Source organism: Filicampus tigris, chromosome 8 (genome assembly GCF_054856515.1).
Source record: "Filicampus tigris isolate MCC_2025a chromosome 8, RoL_Ftig_1.0, whole genome shotgun sequence".
Taxonomy (NCBI): domain Eukaryota; kingdom Metazoa; phylum Chordata; class Actinopteri; order Syngnathiformes; family Syngnathidae; genus Filicampus; species Filicampus tigris.
This window is the reverse complement of record NC_141224.1, coordinates 13,657,198-13,678,630: the sequence shown is the minus strand read 5'-3', so window position 1 is coordinate 13,678,630 and position 21,433 is coordinate 13,657,198. Positions and strand designations below refer to the sequence as shown.

The 21,433-nt window shown below is 41.5% G+C and overlaps 1 long non-coding RNA gene across 1 annotated transcript in view; it reads left to right on the top strand.

Annotated features, from left to right (window-relative positions):
- The first annotated feature begins 661 nt into the window (after positions 1–661).
- LOC147143812 (uncharacterized) overlaps positions 662–21,433 on the top strand; it is a 30,718-nt gene continuing 9,946 nt past the window's right edge. The window contains exons 1-6 of the long non-coding RNA XR_015087982.1: positions 662–806; positions 2,979–3,069; positions 6,767–6,887; positions 9,637–9,809; positions 10,824–11,090; positions 20,841–20,902. This is a non-coding gene — a long non-coding RNA (uncharacterized LOC147143812). The remainder of the gene's footprint in view (positions 807–2,978; positions 3,070–6,766; positions 6,888–9,636; positions 9,810–10,823; positions 11,091–20,840; positions 20,903–21,433) is intronic.

Sequence of the window (21,433 nt, the reverse complement as noted above, 5' to 3'; positions counted from 1 at the left end):
AACTGATAGTAAAAAGGTAAATCTCTGAGGCATTAATTATCAATAGGAGCTCCCAATAAAGGCTGAAATTAGTGAGTCTCATCATATCATGAGGTAGATGCACTTTAACAATAGTCACACTCACAGTTCCCAGACCTTGTTGTAACTGCATTTCATTGTCTTTGCGGTCTTCTTACTTTCCTTAGAGTCCTCAATTTTCATTAATTAATCACAAATTACTGGAACGCGTCGCTAAAATGCTTGTTTTAGTTTGTTTTTGGTAGGCGTGTCTTTAAAAACAACTACAATATTGCCTGCATGTGAGCCTGGCTGTTTGATTGACAGCATACCCCTGCCTCTCACAGTCCCGCACGCAGACAGTCACACCCTCCCGAACACCATACCGCCACACCACAAACACACAGCCCGAGACCCGCCCCCATAATCAAATGACTACAGATACATGTAAATTCCGTACCGGGGCGTAAGGGGCGGTCAAGGAGGCGTTCCTTACCGGGGGGGGGGCGTTCCTTACCGGGGCATAGAAGGGCCGCTCTGTACCGTGGCCTGCGGTCTGCAGTCAGACCCCTCTCGACAGACATCCAAGCTTGACGCGACTAGCCACGCCCCTGCCACACCATACAAGGGCAAACAGGTAACATGGCACTTGTTTTCAAGTTATGGCGACTCCAAAAATGCGCTTGTACGTTGGTAGTACTGTACTTGCTATTCTCCGTTCTCATGTTCGTGATTGGATGCTTTGGTCAGTTAAGCCTGTTAAAAACAACGTTCGACCAGGCAACAACTGGGTGGGACAGCTTGTCAAGGTTAAAGTGAAGTTTCTATCCTTTTCTATGTACAGCTATGCTAGCTAAACTGTTATTCCTCGTGGTAGTGTGTTATTGACCAAAAAGTAGTGTGGAGGTTGACTTTTTATCTGGCTTTATTTTGTTGTGTGTAACTTCTCCAATTTCTGATGCATAAATGTGTACAATACTAAGTACAGTATTCATCCAACGTGCCCAACTTCATAATTTGGATGATGAAGTTATATGATGACGTCACCAGGTCTCCACAATGGTTGTAGTTCCATGTCGCTGATTGGCTTTTAAGTTGTACAAAGTGCGACTAAAAACTGTTTTCTTGTTATGAAACAACCTCGCTTAATACAATTCTTAGTTGTCATACAATGTAAGTTTATAGTAAAATCAAAATCACTCACACTTTAACAAAAAAGGAAGCTCCTCTTACATCATGCTGTATTTTTCATTATTTTATATTTTGTAGAGATGCAATCAATTAATTGGACAATCGATTAGTTGTATAATGTGTCAATAATGGCCCGTGCAATATACATATCGTAAAGATGTGTGATAAGTTTCATATGGAATTATATGCTTTGCTTATTCATATATGCTTATATACTTTGACTATCCAGATGCAACCTTAAAGTTGCATCGCCATCCAATTGGAGTACAGTATATAGGGGCATTACACATTAAAAACACTAACTTAAAAAAAATAATAAAATAAATATATATATATATATATATATATATATATATATATATATATATATATATATACACACACACACTCTCTACCAGTCAATACACCTTGGAAACACCTTCAAATTCAAATGGTCTCGTCCACATTAAGAGGTCAAGAAGGTCAAGCTATTAACTCTTGAAAATACACGGCTGTGAACTGAAAGTCATTGCAGATCATAAAGCATTATCCACATCATAAAGCTGACCAAGAAAATCCAAGATGTGCAAAGGTGTTATTGGGCAAAAGGTGCCTACTCTGAAGAATCTAAATGATAAAACATTCTGTTTTGGATTAACATTTTTTGTTTTAATTCCAGCAATATTTCTTTATAATGTCGATGACTTGCATATTTAGCTCCAATTCAGGGAAAAAAAACGACCAAAAAAAACCCACTGGATTTTTTGTGGAATGTGGTGCCCACCATGTATGGTGGGGTGGCTCCCTCTATTGACCATCTGACACTGATGTCTATATGGGCTCATTAGCTGAGTCTTTACATGTCTTCTCTCTAAAATGTCACTTCATCATAATAAAGGTCTTAAATTGCCCCACACATTGGGTATTGGGATGTTAGGTATGTGAGATGGGGCACACTTTGAACTGGTTGCCCACTATGCCCTTTGAAAGGACAACCTTTCACACTCACATTCACACGTAAGGCCAATTTAAAGTCTTCAATGAGCATAACAAGCATGTTTTTGGATTGTGGGAGGAAGTCATAGAACCTGGAGAAAACCTACACAAACACAGGGTGAACATGCCATCCCTATACATGAAGGCTGAAAAGCAGGGAGTTGAACTCAGAGCCTCAAAAGTGTGAGGAAAGCATAATAAACACTAGCTTCCCTACTACATGTTCGAGTTCCATTTCTGCAAATAGCTTGACAAATCAATAAGTAAAGAGGCTTGAATGAGTGAATTCATCAATCGAGTGAAGTAGAGGGAATCAGGTATGCTTGCCTTATGGACCAAGCTTGCTTTTTGTAATGTGGTCACATGTTAATGTACTCTGGCACACTGGTCTGCGCCCATTACAAAAATAATTTCTAGTAAAACCATTTGTATTAAATGTAAAAACATTTACAAGTGTAAAAGCAAAGCCGTCAGTCTTACCTTGACAGACAAATTGTGGCGCATTTTATTTTTTTTAACATATAATTGTCAAACGTAAAAAGGAGTTAACTACTGTGTAGCAAAGATATCGTCGGTAAATCCAAAACACCTACTTGAGTGGCTGAACTGATTTAACATACAATGATGTTTTTGTTCAACTTTAATATGAAGTTCCAAATTGCGCGACTTCAGGGACATTCAACTTTAAATGTATTTACAGCTGGGTTCTCTCACCAGTTTTATTTGAACATTTTCAATTACATTTCTGAATCCTTGTCATGTGTAAATCCCATAAGCGCAACACTGCTTTGATACTATTTCTTTCTTTTTTTCAGGGCCTAATGCTTATCTCAGAGCTGTCCTACGTAGTTCCTTTTTACAAGCCACCTGGTGCCCTTTAGACCGCAGACATCCAGTCATAACAACGTGAGTCATTTTTTTTTGCCGGCATACAATGTGCACATACAGTAATTACCCACTACTTTAACTGCATCATAGACTGACAGACTGCTGTTCTTAAAGCAGATCAATAATGTTGGGACATTATCTGATCGTAGTTATGGCATCTTATCGGAACCTCATTTCGCCATACCACTGTTTAGGTCAGAATTTGTTTTTGTGCGTAGTTATACTTGTGCATCCACGATAAATACTAAAGCTATTGTCACTAGATTTCAGCACTGAATAAAGAAATATTTGCAAAGAGGGACTCTATACCTAAATAAAACTCAACTCAAAACGTATTTATACAGTAAAAAAAACAACAAAAAAACAAGGCAAGGCTGTAACAAAGAACTCCACACACAAAACAGTAGGTTTTCCAGCATTTGTGAGTCTCGTACGTCAGACCAGATGTCTGTCATAGGAGCAAGATTGACTTGACACTGTATTGCCACATCCTGAATGTTGCATAATACAAAGCAGAAGAAGAAGAAGGAGTTGTACTTGTAGAAGCAAGAGAGTAAGCTATGCAAACTGTTAGCCTGTATGAAAACTCTCCTTGTCATTTCTATTGTGATGAGTGACTTGGGAGGGAGACACCTTATACAAATACTCAATGCAACCAGTTTCTACTTTATTTATTATTTGCTTCAAATGGCTTACTAATTGGCTGTTCTTCTGTTTTGGTGTTGACCAGTGCACATAAGGATTTGCTATCGTAAATATTGTTGGCCCCTGGACTTTTTTCAGAGAAAAAAAATCACTCTCAACACGCCCCACACCACAGAATAATTAGTCAGGATAATAATTTAACGGCATCCAACAATCCGGCCTTTGTAGGGTGAATGCTCAAATTCGGCCCATTATTCAGTATGCTTTGTACCCCACTTGATCAGTGTAGACAAGGAATGTAATATGCATTTTTAACAACCAGTGTTCACTTTTTAGAGCATAGTGCAGGACAAGTAGTCAGCATCTACAATATTTCCACAATGCATCACATTTCATTAGCTACAAAGTTTCTCATACCAGCAGCTTTACACTGTGATGCGTTACTCTTTGTGCCCACTAGAGTGCAACCTTGTGTCTCAAAACATATACTGTATATTAATAGTACTGTATGGATGTGTGACCTGTCCTGTACATATAAATATAATTTTAAAAAGCCAGAACTTAAAAAAAAAAGAAGTAATTATCAGTTCTGCTTCATATTTCAGTAATAGTTGTCATCCTATTTGTAATTTAACCTCAAATTTAAGATGTATTTTTTTTCTGACATTAGAGGTGGGCAATATGTATCGTCATCGATATCATCGTCAATCTTACTTTCACGATGTGTAATTTTACATTATCGAGTATTAATACTGCCTCGAAAAGCGAGTGAGCCGACGGCTGCAAAGTACGAGGAAATGCTGAAAATCAGTGTGCGTTGACGGCAGAGGAGGAGGAAGTGATAATCATTCGCCGAATTAGCGGGCAGGACCCGGTTACGTGACTCTGTCCGCACTGCAGCCGAGCTCTGTTTCAAGTATGGAGGAGTGTCCAGCGGGGAATAATAGCAAGGCGCGAGTCCACGTCGTCCGAAGTCTGTAAATGGTTTGGGGTTGACAAGACTGACGTTGGTGGGAATAACATTGTTAGATGCGCCAAAACGGTCACATCGAATGCACCACGAGCCATATGGGTTACGAGGAAAACTTGGCGACCGCGCAAGCACGGTAAACAAAAGCTTAAACACGCACACTTAGAAAACAGTCGCAGAGTTGAACCAACAAATATAAACGCGCGCACGCACACACTCAGTACTTTAGCGAGCGAGTCAAACGTGACATCCTGGATGATCGGTTAACATTCAGTTTACACGCTTGTAGTGCATCATTCATAACTAGCCTGTATTCCCGAGGAGTTTGTTGCACAAAGTACGACGCGGCTTATTAGTGTGACGCCAGCATGCACCCAAACATGAATAAAGTCACAATTCTCCTTATCACAGCGATGTATGGGTGGGAAAATGCACTTTTCGGTAAATTGCAGTTTTGTTATTCAACTTTTTTATTCCGAATACGGTGGCCAATATATGAGAACGGGTGTTGTCATGACGACGTCTTTTTTTTTTTCTCTCGCTGGGTGACATTTTGTCACACGTCACATATCAAATACATTTATTCCCCATTCTGATTGCTGTAGTTAACACCCTTTTCTCCTTCTGATTGCTCTAGTAGTTGGCAGTGGTACACCAGTACTTACTGCATCTCAAAATGTCACATCAGAGACATTTCAATGACATAAATATTCCCAAAAATCTATGTAAGTCTATACATCATTTTTTTTTGTTCTTTATTGTTAAATATTGTCATAGAATATCATTATGTTTTGCAGAAGCTGTATTTAGCAATTAAAAAGAGATGTTGTTCACAAACGCTGTCTATCCACAATTGGTCTGTGAAGCAAGTGCACATTCAAAATATTTTTTGTAGAATATCGTCAAATGATCGTTATCGATTTTTTAAAAAAAATATCGAGATATTATTTTTTTTGCCCATATCGCCCACCCCTATCTGACATGCATTATTTTAGTACAAGTTAATTATTTGTGTTTTATAATTGTATTTATGTTACTTTGGGGATTTAATAAATAGAAGTCAGAACTGATTACAACCCATCTTTCCATGTACAGGTATGTTATTATTTTACAATGACAACATCATGAGTTAGTCTAATTTCCTCCTTTGCTTTTTTTATTTGCACCTCTTCGCATCCTGTCCCTTTTCTTTTTTTCCACATATTTCCACTGAGACCTATATGTGGCCATTGTTAGTGTAGGTGTTTTTGGACAGTGTGTCATTTCTGTGTGGATTATTCTAACCTTCTGCCTCCAGCTCATCACATTCGCTAGGCACAGATGCCAAGTCAAGAGTAAATTGAGTTTTTGTGTGATAAAGATTGAAACGGGCATATGAGGAGAAGTACAGGCAAGGAATTCTGTACATTTGTAAAGCATGGTTCAGGGACCTTTTCAGAGTCTTTTAGGGCCATGCTAAATTTATTTCCATAATCATTAACCTCATACAAATTTGTATTTATTATGTTATGAGCATTTTGTATTTTTTTTCTCTTTTAATAAGAGTTTCTATTAGGTTTTATTTGTCGTCAAGATTGCAATGTGGGGCAAATGCCCATCCCACCAGTTCTTGAGCTGAACCCCTGGAGGCCCTGTCTGCTATGAACTGGAACACTGATTGCATTACAGAGTCTTAAAACAAGCACTTAATTTTCTCTAAGCGTCACAGGTCGTTCGGTTCATTTATCCGTGTGTTTATTTGCCTGTTTTCCAAGCTGTGCATCACCTTGCTCAATTGATTTCCCCTGTTGGTATGACATTTGTGCTGCTCAAACACATGCTGCGAGCGAGGAACAATCAAACTGGGACAATCGTGCATTAAACGCATTTTTCACTAACGGACATGAGTGTTTAGCCATTCAAGCAAGCAGTTGTAGTCTGAACACGTCTGCAGCCATCAGTGCGGGCCACACGCGCAAGCCGCATGAAGCCTGCTTTGCTTTTAAAAACATATCGATTCCTCTCTTTCACGGGGAGCTTAATGCCATCGATCGGTCAGGCCATTTCAAGATCAGTGTAAGCATTCCTTGCCCGGAGTCACATGCCGGCTTTTTCCCTCAGGTACTGACCGACCTTGAGTCTGGGACCAGTTTGTCTGCCAGCAGAAGTGTCTTTGTGCCATTCACTCCCTCCACTCTGGTTCCTTAATGTGGTCAACATGCTTCTGCCTTCCCAACAAAAGGTATGAACAAATGAAGCTAACACCTCCTCCTTTGACCTTTAGCATCCTCTCTCCTCCTTCTCCTCCTCCACTTCACCGTGGATCGATACCTGTTTGTATTTGCAGTGTATTAAACCTCATATCTCATTTCACATTGAACAAGCGTGCTAAACTATAGTTAGCATAGACCCTCGCAGACAAAAAAAGGAAGATTTTGGTTAAATAGGCATGACACGTTTTAGGATTAGTTTCATGGCGCCAGAGTTAAAGCTGTTTGAACTAGAATTTTAGCTGACTGAAGAAACGTGGGTTTGATATTGTCATTGTGCAATTTTTTTAATTAAGTAGATGGCAGTTTGGTTAGAAGTGCTTTATTTCGATTTACACTTGAGATGAAAACACTGTATTATGTCAGTGAAGGACAAAATAAATTGTGTTCTCAATGCAAGCATTATCATTTTTTTTTACCTAAGCATTTTTCCAAGTTTTCCACAGAATTATTTAATACTTCTCCAAGATTCTCAGGATGTAAATCCAATGTAAAGATGTTTTCTCAGCAGTTAAGATGGCCTTAAATCAACCCCAGCAGACTCTTTCTCACTCGATGGAATGTTGCTTGAGGCTTTTTAATTGCCTATATTTCATTCCCACTCCTTGCTTGGTCCCATCAAAACGCAGAATGCATTACAGATCCACTCCAGCTTTGGCCCCTTCAAAACGCAGAATATATTTCAGATCCACTCCACATCAAAGTGTGTTGGGAAATGACAAAACAAACATGAAAAGAATGACGGATTGTGTACGCAAGAAATAAATCACATCTTGACTAGTGCAACATCTAATCCACACGCTTGAGGTTCCAATAAGAGTACTTTACTTAGCCATTATTATGTACCGGTATATGTAGTAGTAGTATCAGGGGCGGAGCCATGGGTGGGCCTGGGTGTGCTCAGGCCCACCCAGATTGACAAGACTTCTCAGACTATTGAGATGCATGGGGAAAAAAACTTTTAAAGCAGCACTGGGCAGGAAATCGACCTTAATATAAATTTTTCACAAGTCTTTTGATAAAACATTGACTTACAAGTTGTTGAATGGGACTTTGTCATGGGGGGGGGGCTCTGTATTGTTTTTACTCGCACTAAGCAACTTTGAGGAGGATGGAAGCAACCCTGTCACACATAAAAAAATACAAATGTCCGGAATTGCTTTACGGCATACACACTTCCTCCTTTCGCTATAAGGAACTCGGAACGTCTACACGCTATTACTGGTGTCATGGCAGAAGCCCCAAAACAAACAAAAAAACAAAAGTATTGTTTAAACAAAATTAGATTCAATACCTCATTGCTATTCATCTTTCATTCAGCCACTGGAAATAGAAATGCATTTCAGTCCAACTTGCAGGCCAACGAGAGCTCAGGATTTCACGATACTACGCGCTGGCGTGCATGGGAAATGTAGTTGACTTTTGTCAAAACACTACCACTTTTGTCCTCATGGCGCCGCCATAATCAACAAAAACTGACATATGACACAGTGTTGCTTTAAATTTTTCGTCAATTATTATTAAATTATTATTTAATGTGTGTTTCGTTGTGTTTATCATTTTATTGGATATTAAGAATGGCATAATTGGGTTCTTTCAAACTAAACAATTTATGTTTATGTTCATGTCATAGATATGGAATATGAGGGATTACTTCCCATGGGTTTATCTGTTACTAATCAAAGCCAAATAGGAGTTAAAGCCTACATCAAATGCAAGAGTAAAGTTAAGTCAAGTTATTGTGATTTGTATGGCCCTTTCTTACGAAAGAGTCTCAAAGGGCTTCATAGGCCCACAGTTGACAAAGATTGGCGACATCCCATAATCCAAACCCCCAGCCGGGCAAGGAAAACCTCAAAATCCCATTTCGGGGAAAAAGAAGAAACTTTGTGAAAGGACCTCAGTTGAGGGTGTAAACATGCGTGAAACCTCATTAAACTTTGCACACACATCAGGCCAGGCAACAAAATCCTGTTAGAGGTTTATCGTGCATTGGCTGGCAACCATTTCAGGTTGTTCCCCGCCTATTGGGGTCCACTGTGGGTCCACTGTGTACAATGAATGACTCAACCTACTGTGCGTGTTTTTAGAGATACGAGCCGTGAACTCAACTGACTTCACAATAAGCAGCTCTTTGGCAAATAGTGAACAGTTGTTCAAAAAGAGGCTTCACCTGTTTGTTGCCACTCCCAGTCCAAGTGAATTGGCAAACCAAACGTAAAACAAAGAAATGACACTTTAGGTATTTAAAACCACCACATAGCCGAGACTTTTACGTCCGCTAGCTTAATGCTAACCCTAAAGGGTGTCTATGTTGCGGTGCTAAAACACTTTTAACAGATTGAACACAAACTGCAGCAACATACGTAGATGGACAATATAATAGTACCGGTAATCATATACCAAATTCTTTATCCTGTGTGAATAACAAATAGTGCGGTAAGGATGAAGTGAGAGGTGTTGCAACATCTCAATGAACAGTATGCCCGTTCTTCTGTCTTCGACTGTGGTACTTTTGATGCGTTAATATTTTTTGTTGCCTTCCCAAATATTGCCTTTTTTTTTTAGGACAAAATAGGAAGATCTTTGGATTGAAAAACAGTCCGCTGTCACTATCCAGAAAAAATATCACCCTGTCTCTTATTGTTTGGTTATTTAATAGCCTATAACTGTATCAGCCTTCAGATTTTGAGAGTCTTTGCAAAATATATGCCTTTGTAGGGGCCACATACGTCCAGATGAACAACTGAACATATGCAAGCCTCCGCAAGAGGAGAGGTGCAGGCTGGTTCAGTTTACAGTGTGCCCTTGTTGGCCTCCGACTGAATCTTTCCAGATCTCCAGACTGGCCTCCTCGTCCTCCCTTTGCTGTCTCCACAATCCAATCACTCAAGGTGAGCAGGCAGACCCACTCTTTTCACACTTTTTCCCTCTCAGTTGTTTTAGGGACAAATGCTTGAAAGCAAAAACCCTTACCCTAAGCACGAAGAAAATGCGTTATTGTGAAACATATCAGCAGTTGCTATGGAGATGAGCAGATCTGTTCAGTGGTCTGACATTAACCTTGCACTCTCTTCTGTTAGCTGCTACAAACACACTTTATTCCTCCCAATCAATATTGCAGCAGCAGTCATCAAACACATTAGGCAGTCCATTAATATTGATGCAGCCCTTAAAATAGTAAAAGAACACATGTTCTCATTAGGGCATCATTGCGCTGATTTTGGCGCACAAGTGGTAGTTCAGTGTACAGTATTCGGAAATGCCGTTTCATGTGACACTAGAGGCTGCCCTAGCCTTGAACCACCATTTACAAACCTTTCCCTTCCCCCATCTGTAGTTCTCCCTTGGCCCCTTTTTTCTCCTCTGTGCTTTCTCTCTATCTGCCTCTCCCTCACCCTCTCACACACACACACACACACGCACACGCGCACACACACGCACTCCTGCAAGCTGAGTGTCTTTCCTGTATGCTGGGGGGCCAGCAGAGGGGAAGTACACCGAGAAAGAAAAGCACTCGGAGTTCAAGTGCACGGGCTTAAAGACACAGCTGGCTCTGACAAAGGAGAATATAACCAAGGAAAACAAAACAGCCGCAAAATTGGAAAAAGAACGACTTGTTGACAAGGCGCCTTGGTACATAGTATATGGCTCATATATCATATCAGAGAAAGGGGGTGGGGGGGGATTCAAAACAATTTGAATAGGAAAATTGAGGAAAATTGTCTCCTCCCCTTTTCCTTTCCACATTTTCCCTCCCACCGTCCTTTCTCTGAATTGTCGTCCCTCCCTCTCACTTCTCCTTCATTCCTATCGTGCATACACACACACTCACACACACACACACACATACACACACACACACACGCGAGGCGATTGATGCGCTCTCCCTTCTTCGCTTTTCTCAGCTCCAGCTCTTTGCACCTCCCGAGACTTTGGTGGCTCTCGTCTCACACCACGGAGGAACCGGTTCTGCACAGCCGAAGTGCATGCCCTCCCAGCAGCACCTCTGCCAGCCCCTCATTTTACTGCACACGGCGGATAAAATGTGAAGTGTGGATTGGCGCAAAGGCTGGAGGGAAAACAGAAATGTAATCCTGCTAGTTGAGAGGGACAACACGAACTCCTGAGTGGGCCAAGTGGGAGGAATCAAGTGGTATGAAACGCGGGACAAGGTAAAAAAAACAACAACAAAAAAGTTACCTACTCTCTTAAAGTTATATTTAGCAAGCAAATTTAACACGTTTTAGTTTTTGTACTGCATTCTCTTACTTTGTCTTTGTGGCGCATGGATTTCATAGTTTGTAAATTAAATGTTTCTGTTTCCCACTCAACTGGAATTTTCCCTGCTTCCATGCTTCTTCTGTATTCCGACCATGGATTTTATCTCCAGTATTTGCCCAACAGTTTACGGCGTAGCCAGAAAGTCAGCTTACCACTGACCAAAGCCTGACTTTAAGGCCCATTATAGATTGCTGAATGGTTGTTGGAACACTGTTAAATTGATTCAAATGTGTGTAGATTTTAACATTGAGGGGACACGTGTTCATCTAAACGAGTTTGTATCTAACTGTTTAAAAGGCGACATCAAGAATTTGAATCATTTGTCCACCGTGCTCACGGCACAGTGACGAATCTCACCCTCGATTTTGCCCGCTTTCAGAACCTGCTCATACACTCTGTGCTTTGTGTATCCACACCTCTTCGTACCTGTATGATTGTGTCCATGCGCCTCTCACCTCCCTGTGTGTTTCCAGCCTCTATTGTGTCCATTTCTCCCCACATGTGCCCTCCAGAGCCTGCGGTACATCGTCTTTCAATTTAGGCTCTTAACACGCCTACCTGTCTCCATGGAGACCTGCTTACAGCTTTCAGGCCTTGAACTTCAGCGCCAATGCATGCAAATTGACAAAGATGCCCTGCTTTCCTCCCTGCCAGGGAGCGGCATTTAGCTGAGGGCAAAAAATTGCAGAGCCTGTCTTTGTTGTTGATGGTTGTGATAGCTGTGCATTAGTTCGGGTTTTATTGAGACTCATTTTGAAAGTCAAACCAGATTTCTGACTTGAGCTTTTACGGCTTGTTCATTTGAATCGTTTTTCTAATCTTTATTTGTCCAGGTAATGCAATTGAGAACAGATCGTCATTCATATCGCCGACCTGGCAATTTCTAGGTTTAAGTCAGTTTATGGGTGAGAATTAGGATGGAGCCGTCTGAAGAGTTTTTCAGTAGCACCTTCAAGTTACTCAGATCGTAATTGTCAAATTGTATTCTGACTGCACTTTATGAGGCACATTTATCGTCAGTAATATTTACCCCATAATACAATATTTTCACATTTCAATGTGGAGCAGTCAGACAGTTTTAGGATTTAATAACAGAAGTTCAGGAACAGTAGGAAAACTACAGTCACATTGCACCTACATCCTTCACTTTCACTATCCAGTACAGTACTGTGTTAAACACAAAGATGGTGTATACTAATATTGTTTAAGAGGTTAAACTGGAAGGCATGACTGAGAATTTGGAAAATGGAATATTGTACTGTTCTGGCATTCGTGTCAGTTAGTCTTGTTTTCCCGAAGGCAAAGGATGTATGCAAATAACTGCTCCAGGGGGGAAAGTTAGTTGTTTCCAACTAACATTTACTCATAGCCACTACTATTCTTTGGGGTGCTGTCAGCTTAACCAATTAAGATGTTTCATAATTTGTTGAATAATTGATTGCCCAAATCAATAGCAACAGTCCCCTTCAGTAGGTAGTTATGCTTCCAATTGTGGTTTAGTTTCTGTGACCATTACTGTACATGCTTGATCCATCATTGGTAACAATGCAGTAGTAACAATATGCACGAGGCAGGGACATTTGCTTTTGTTGTTTGAGGAACCAAGTACACATGTCTAAAGCTGTCCTTGAAGTTCCCTTAGGCTACCGTATATTCAAAGTTTAGGTTAGCCCACCAAAACATAGGAAATCAGATGCACGTAATTAGAATATATTTCAATTTGGCACTTCATGATGCACTGTCGTAAGTTAACCTGCTAGGCTCAGTCAACTCATTGGAACATGTCATGAAAACATCTCAAGCATTTCAACAAACATTCAAAAGGCATTCCATCACCACGTGTGCCAGATATCTCTTGAACCAAACAGTGAAGGCAAATCCCGACTCGTGTTTCTTCAAGGTTTCTTCCTGTCAAAGGGTGCTTTTCCTTCAGACTGTTGCCAAGTACTTTCTAAACATTTGAGAAATATGGCCTTGGATGTCTTTGATTTAAATAGACCACTTGGTATCTGAAGCAGATTAGAAATTTGATGTCTGCCTAATTGGATATGATAGTCAAAGCATACTGTACAAGCAAATGAGACCTTCCTTCTGCTTAACAGCACTGAATACTTACTGACCGAATGAAGCCGCTTACTCCTGCTATGGACGTTTATAGGTTATTATTACCACATTCGGCTCGAAATTTCCATTAATGGTTCTGCGTTATTAGAACAAGAGAGTGCCAAAATGATTGCTGCTGCGTAATGAAACACAACTCGTTCTTCACAATTAATTGTGCAGCCCTGGTGTGAAGGGCTACACACAAGAGCCATGATCCATCCAGTTAGCATGATCCATCCGGTTAGGGGAGGGAGGGAGAGAAAGAGCGAGACAGAGAGCGAGCGAGAGAGAGAGAGAGAGAGATGTGCACCATGTGACCATCCAGTATGGCTGTGCTAAAGCTCTCACGGTCTGAGTGTGCTATATTCCCTCTGGACTGAGTGTTCCAGTTGCATTTGCCTGTCTTCTCTAGGACACAGGGTTGAAATGGGGCTGCATTGGGAGAGCTCCATCTGGATACCCACAGGGCTTTCCCACTTCATAAGCACAGTTTCCCTCAGCTAGACCGAGCAGTAAAATTCAAGTTGTGTTTTTGAAGATGTAGTTAACAACAATTAGCTTTTTTTTGGTGATGCATTTATACTTTTTTTTTGTAATCCTATAAACACCACTTAATGTCCCCCCCAAAATGAAATATTCCCATTTTTGACTGTGTACAATTCACATAAACTGATCTGCAACAACCAAAAATAACCAAGGAACACCATTAAATCCTACATGGCCGCAGAACCGACATAAATTGTGTTCCTTGCTACAATGGTGTCAGGAATTCTAAAGTCAACCTTTCTCATTGATGACAAGGGGAATGTTACATTGTAAAGAGACTCATACTATCTACATCATCAGGTTTGTAAATATTTGGATATTGACACGATCTTTTTGGCTCCAAACACTACTGCGATGGATTTTAAATGAAATGAGCAAGATGTGCTTTAACTGCAGTCGTTAAGCTTTAATTTTGAGGGAATTTACATCCAAATCAGTGAACGGTGTAAAAATTTAAAAAAGGTTTGCACATGTGCCTCCCACTTTTGAAGGGAGTAAAAGTAATGGGACGAATTAACGATCGCATCATTTTTTATTACTTGGTTTCAAATCCTTTGCAGTCGATTACATGCTGAAATCTGAAATACATCGACATCATCAGATGCTGCAGTTCATTGCCCTGCCAGGTCTCTACTGCCGCTGTTTTCAGTTCTTGCTTGTTCTGGGGTATTTTCCCCTCAATTTTGTCGTCAACAAGTGACACGCATGCTCATTCGGATTCAGGTCAGGTGATTGACTTGGCCATTGCATCTCATTCAACTTCTTTGCCTGACAAAACTCTTTGGTTGCTTTTGCACTTTGCTTCGGGTCATTGTCCATCTGCACTGTGAGGCGCCATCCGATGAGTTGTGAAGCACTTGGCTTAGTCTTAGAAAATAGTCTCGCTAGAAACACGAAAGGTTTCATCCTGCTTCTTTTGTCATCAGTCACTTCATCAATAAATACTAGGGAACCAGTTAGTTCCGTTGGCAGCCATACATGCCCACCCAGCAATTGTTACATTACTTCTGGTCCTGAAAAAGGGGCGGGCCTCAGATACACATTGTTATAATTGCTGCACCGTTCACCTGATTTGGGTGTAAATACCCTCAAATTAAAATTGAAAGTCTGCAGTTAAAGCGCATCTTGTTTGTGTCATGTAAAGCCCATTGTGGCGATGTTTGGAGCCACTGATGAGAATTCTGTCCATGTCTCAATATTTATGGGCCTCACTGTGTTTATGGTTATCCAGTCATCTCAGTTATTTGGAAGATAAAACACCCTTAGACTAGACTCCACCCCTCAAAGGTGTAGCACTGCATTTGTGGCACAGGGGCCATTGATAGTGACTGGCGTTTTTTTTCTTGAACAAAACTTATGTCAGGGTAGCAAACGTGCACAACTGTTGATGCAGGTCTACATCATTCACGGAGACATCTTTTTTTTCAATCTATGACAAGATGACAGGTCTGAAACGTGCTCCTCTTGATAAAATGAAATCAGACAGGATTTAAATCTTTCACTGTCAGATGATAAATGGACTTAATCCTCAAACGGGTTAACCCAGTATGCATTTGTGCCTGTCGCTGAGAGTTAGGCAGCTTTGACAAGGAGGCGAAACACATTGCCCGTGGTTTTCGTGTATCTTAGCCGGTGAAACAACCTTTTTAACGTACTAGTTTCAACCTAATCTCTTCAGTCAAACATCATAGACATACGTGTGGTATTTTAGAAATAATAGCGTGGGCTGGTCCCGCACAACTAAAGATGGAGGAATGAATAGTGTCCCCCCCAACACTCAGGGACGTAATGCACTGTCTGAAGATTAGTGATAATAAGTCTGAAAGGAAAGACTTTGACTTTGTCTCTCAACGGTAATCCGCGCAAATGTATTCGTGATTCGGTGTGTATTCATTTGTAGTCTGTCTTTCTTGTTCTGTATTTGCTAACTACATTAACATATCATTCTTTCTCTGAATTGAAAACGGTACATACTGACTTGTAAGGGAGGAAAACTGTATGCCATGTGAGCATTTTGTCATGATCGATACATTATTCCTCCCAAACATTTAAGGAGGCACATTTTTTGAAAGTCCGAGAAATAGTTGGTTATTTGCTCTCGTGTGAAATTGCTTTCTCTTGTCATAGTTTCTTCTGTACATAATTCTTGTACAGTACTTTTGGTTTATTGAGTTGTTTTTTATTTTGACAAAATGGACCCTCTTTGTTGTCAGGGTCTGTCCTGCATGTGTTGAAATCCGGATTGAGAGTATTATTCCACTGTTATTTGCGAAATGGTGTTAGAAAAGGGATGATTAGCCGTAAAGCCACGTATTGTTCCCAGTGTGCGGAATCTTTGGAGCGATGACCCCCTGTGAGAAAGACTCTTGTGATGGCTGAGGCACTATGATGACAGTAGCGTGATCACTCTCTTTTTATTGATGGAACGGATTTACTGTATGACAGACTGTGCCGTTATTGCGCATGCCATCGGTTATTTTCATTCATGTCAGCGTGTAGAGAAAATGATCACCACAAAACCCCGGGGCTGTCCTCAGCATCATATATTTCCTGTGCAGAACAAAGATCAAAAACCCCTTTGAAGTCATCAGCCTTTGATGGAAAGAGTGATCCTTTTTTTTTTCCATCCCGCGTCTCATCCTTGTCCATTAAATTAGCCAATTAGCTGTGACACGTGATCAGATAATGCTGCTCGAACACCTCTGAGAACTGTTTACTTTGCACTGTGGTGTAAACATGCTAATTGTGCAAAGAGTTGGGTTGGCGGTTTGGCTCAGGTGGTGGAGTGGGTTGCGGCTCAACTGTGAGGCTGCAGGTTAGTTCTCCCAGATCTTGATTCCCGTGAGCTAGATACTGAACCCCTATAGTTGCAACAAAGACTGCACCATTCATCAGTGTGCGAATGAACCATTTACAGTACTTTCCTTTCATTGCACCATACGCCATCATCATTGTGGTGATGCGGTGCCATTTATAAAGGACCTGGGTATTTTGAATTTAGAAAGGCTCTTTATACATGAAGCCCATTAACCATTTATTCTTGCTGTGTAGTCAGTCCTCTCGCAGGCTAATTGAGCCATTCGCTTGAGGTTATGAGTATTCTTCTGTAGCTCATTTGCCATAATGCTCACTGTGTACTTGCTCACAGTGGTCTGGAGGCTATACCAGCTCACGCTGGGAGAGAGTCGAATTATACCCTGGACAGATTACCAGTCAGTCACAAGGCTGGTATTTAGATACAGACAATTCACCTACGGGCAATTCAATGTATCCAAATCTTCCTTAAATTGCCCTGTTTGACTTTTTTTTTTTTTTTTTTTTTTAATATTTGTCTGGAATTGGGTGATTTGGGCTACTGGTAGTGGATAATAATCCATAACTAAATGATTTTACACAGAGTTGAAGTGGCTGTTTTTCCAGATGAAATGCACATGTGAGAAGAGTAATTTGTTACTCACAACCATCTCCATATGATAATAACAAATGATATATATAGTTTATCATCCTTAACATTGGCTCATCTTATCCGGCATTGTTGGTAATGCTCTGCATTATGTGAAACACATGCTCGCCAATGGCAGTAGTGTTATCTGCCTGTGTGCCATCTCTCTAGTGCCAGACATGGAGGAGGAGGAGGAGGAGGAGGAGGAGGAGGACACCGTGTGAAGAAAGATGAAAGCAGATAGAAGCAAACAGTCTGTGACTTGGATCAAATTGTTGGAGAGAAGGAAAAGAGGAGAGGGGAAAGTAACATTGTTTCTTGGCCATTATCTGCTCACTAAATCGTGACCTCCACCATCTTTTTCAAGATGGGCTTGTTGGTCTGCAACTTTCCGTCTTTTTCATTGCCAGACCATATCAAGGATGTTCCCATTATTTGTTGCTGAATTGTATTTTCTGATTTTTAATAGAATGTTCAGTTTGAATTGATGCATCGTAGTCATCTGATTTTGCCTTAAAGCGATCAAAATGTTTCTTTGTAATTATATGTTCGGTGTGCTCGCTTTAATTCAAACACAGTATTCTGATTGATATTGCATTTGTGGAATAATAATGAAGAAAACTAAGACCAAAGAGGCTGACATTTTATTTGGCTCCGCCCCCTACGGTCGACTGAGATAGATGACAAAGTGCCCACGGGCTCAACTTCTGAAACCAGGTGAGCCATGACGCACGCAATTTCAGTCAACAGCAGGTGGCAGTCCTGTATAAAATGTCAGCCTCCTCCGATGGCTGAAAACGAGTTGATTAGTCTTCTTAATTATTATTCCACAAACGCAATATTAATCTGACTACCATGTTTAGACTTGTGGCGGCATATGGAAGATATTATTGCAAAGACTATTTTGGGATTGACATCCACTTTAAGTTTACATTTCTTTTAGATGAACCTGCAAGTGTATGTGCTATATATTTATATTTATTCTCACAAAAACTCACAGTTCTGTAATGTAAGACCAAGTGTCCTCTGGATGTGGTCCTTTTGCGCTTGCCAAGATGCAAGATTGTAGCAGTTAACATGGTTAGTCAAAATAAGTGTTTAAGCCTTGGTAGAAGTCCATTCTTGTTAGAAAATACAGAGGTCACCTCCGCAGCCCTTTTGTACCAAAGCGCGGTTTGAGTCTGACTGTAAATGACCTTGTTGTAAATAAACAATGGTTCATAGACGTATCACGTTATTTGCTATTTGCAGCGCATCCCAAACAAACATTTACTAGTGTCATGAGTAAGGAGGAAGTAGAAGCTGCCCTTGTCCGTTGGGGTCGCAGGGTCACATCTGTAAGATGAAAGGAGAGGCCGCGGTCGGTTGCCTCCATACAGGGATGGAAAGGTCAGGAAGTGGCCCCAGCACAAACACCAGGCTCATTGTTCAAGTTCAAGGTAACGTTGAGTGCTGGTTCCATTCACTTTGCGAAGGCTGCGCAGTGCATCTTTGAATGCCGCATAAAACCCTCATGTTGTGCTCGAATGTCGGCCCAGGTGCGTTCGCCCGCTCCCAAGTACATGAACGAACAAAGTCGCAGCCAATGTCAGAAAGCCGGTAACCCCACTGCCCCCCTCACCCTTCCCCCTCCTCTGTTATGTCTGCTCAGTCGTCAGCTCCTCATTAGCTCCTCACAGGGGATTTCCTGTTCACCCCCCTCTCTTCCTTGTTCCTGTTCAACGTTGAAAACAATATTTGCACTTTTTTTTTTTTTTCCCCCACAAAGTCTTGCCGATTCTACTTTGTGATAGTTGTGCTGAATTTACAAACAGACAGTCAAAAAGTTACTGCACACAGAGTTTCTATAGGGTTTACAGAGCATAGCATAGAAAAACCATTGGGAAGTCTGGGAATAATTGATTACTTTGCACTCCCATTGAGGACTGGGGCACACATATACACAGGGGCACATAATTCAGAGTCTGACTCACCCCCTTAACAGAAAATCAATAACAATACAGGAATGATTAATCAGTCCCTCCGTAGCCCCCCGCCCTCTCTACACACCACCTCTCCACTCTCTCCTCACAACCCCAATCGCCCTCTCTCAGCTCGGTATCGATTGATCTGAATGCATTTGCTTCCCGTTTATCCGTTATCGCGCCCCCCCCCCTCCCCCATTTGCGGACACTCTGCCACTGCATCGAGCGGTCACAAAGAACCTCTCACCAAAGGGGTGTACCCCGCGCACACCGCCATACACTCGAACACATCACCGCATCAGTAGTTCAGTGCTTCTATAGGCGCCCATTTGTATGCATCACTCGGTGGGATTTGACTTCATTATTCTGGGGTGCAGATTTGGAGGGAGCTTTTTATGGTGCAGGTGCATTATGTGTGTGTGCGTTTCTGTATTACACACACACACCAGTCGCACAAGGCAGCATTCTTAAAAGGCTTAACTGACAGCTCATTTGAGCACCCCTGCTTTCCCCCTACCATTCTGGTTGGTGGCACACAGGTTGCCATGACGCCAGACTGTTTTGTCTGCCCTTTGACCTCTTTAAGGGGTGCTGTGGTCAATCAGGCATTACATGTGAGGAGCAAATAGAAGGGAGGAGAGGGAGGTGGGGGCGCATTTCCTCTGTAAAATTGAGGTCCAAAAGGTTCCTCTATACATCCGCTTTGTAGCTGGCTGAAGGTGGGGAGCCTCCGAGAAGCTGGCGGTCGAACAAAGACACATGTGCACAGACATGGCTCGCAATGGCTAAATGAACTAGGCTGCAGCTCCCAGCGGGCAGGGAGTTATTATGCTCATTGTGTAGCCGGACAGCTAAAGCTGTTTGGCTGCTTCTTTTGAAGTTCTATTTGTTGGACCGGAGCAGGAGTCGTAGCACTTTTTCCCTCCATTTAGATGCTTTGCAGATATCATAAATTGAATACCACACATTGTTTACGCCGCAGCAAATTGTGCGTCTGCATTGCCAGCAGGCATCTCCTCCGAGCTGCTGTCAAGCAGTAATTGTATGACATTAAAGTCAAATGATTTACCATCGGTACACAGCCGTGTTGTCGGAGAATCTGTTTGCACAAATGCCAACAGTCAAGACACAAATGAGCAATCTTCACCACAATGTCATGTTGAATCTTCATTGACATTTAAAAGCATTGCTATACTTTTGCAAAGACTGATCCAAAACTTGTCTCACGCGGTATACTATTTAACAAATAGGCAGCAGTTTGCTTAAGTTTGGCTATAATTTGATTATTTGATCAAGTAATGTGCCAATGGTCTCAAGAGATAATGAAACCCTGAACTTGTGAACTTTGTCCATTATGACTGAGGAGATTAGTTGATTTTCACGCAGTAATGCGCTTTAAAGATGCTGCAATGCTCCAAAGACGAGAATGTATTTTCCACTGCACTTGTAGATGATGTTATCTGCGCAGCCCATGAATGTCATGGTCTTGTCCAGTGAGACACTGATGCAGACCTAGACCCTGTGACCTCTTGGTTAGACCGTTATTTAAGTCCTGACACTTGTCATGCGTCTGTTGTGTGTTTCAGCTGCATCTTTTCCTTCTGGCTGCGGTGCACCTGCTTCATGTGAGCCAGGAAGGCATCAGAAGGTAATGCCATTTTAATATTATGCATGTGACCTGTCAGTATTTTCCTCTTGAATTCACTTCCATCTAAGAGCAAATACACTGAACACACACATTGACTTTTGAACGGAAGGATTTCATGTATCGGCAGGCACAAAAACACATGTCCATGAACAACGCATCCAAAAGGGCCTGCACATCACACTCAGCTTGTTGTTAAAGGAGGAAATCAACCCAAACATATTTTTTTCAAGAATATGTTCTATGCAGGCCCACTAGTTGAAACACGGCATTGTGATTAATATTGCTTTTGTGGAATATGAGTTAAGCAGCAAAATCCACCCCTTTTTAGCCATCTCCGGGGGCGGCCATTTTGTCACTTCTGTCGACTGAAAATGACATTACAAATGCCCAGGGCCCAGGTAACGACCAATCAAGGCTCATCTTCAGAAAACAGGTGAGGCGCGATTGGTCGTTACCTGCGCCCTGAGCATTTGTGATGTCATTTTCAGTCGACAGAAGTGACAAAATGTCCGTCCCCAGAGATGGCTACGG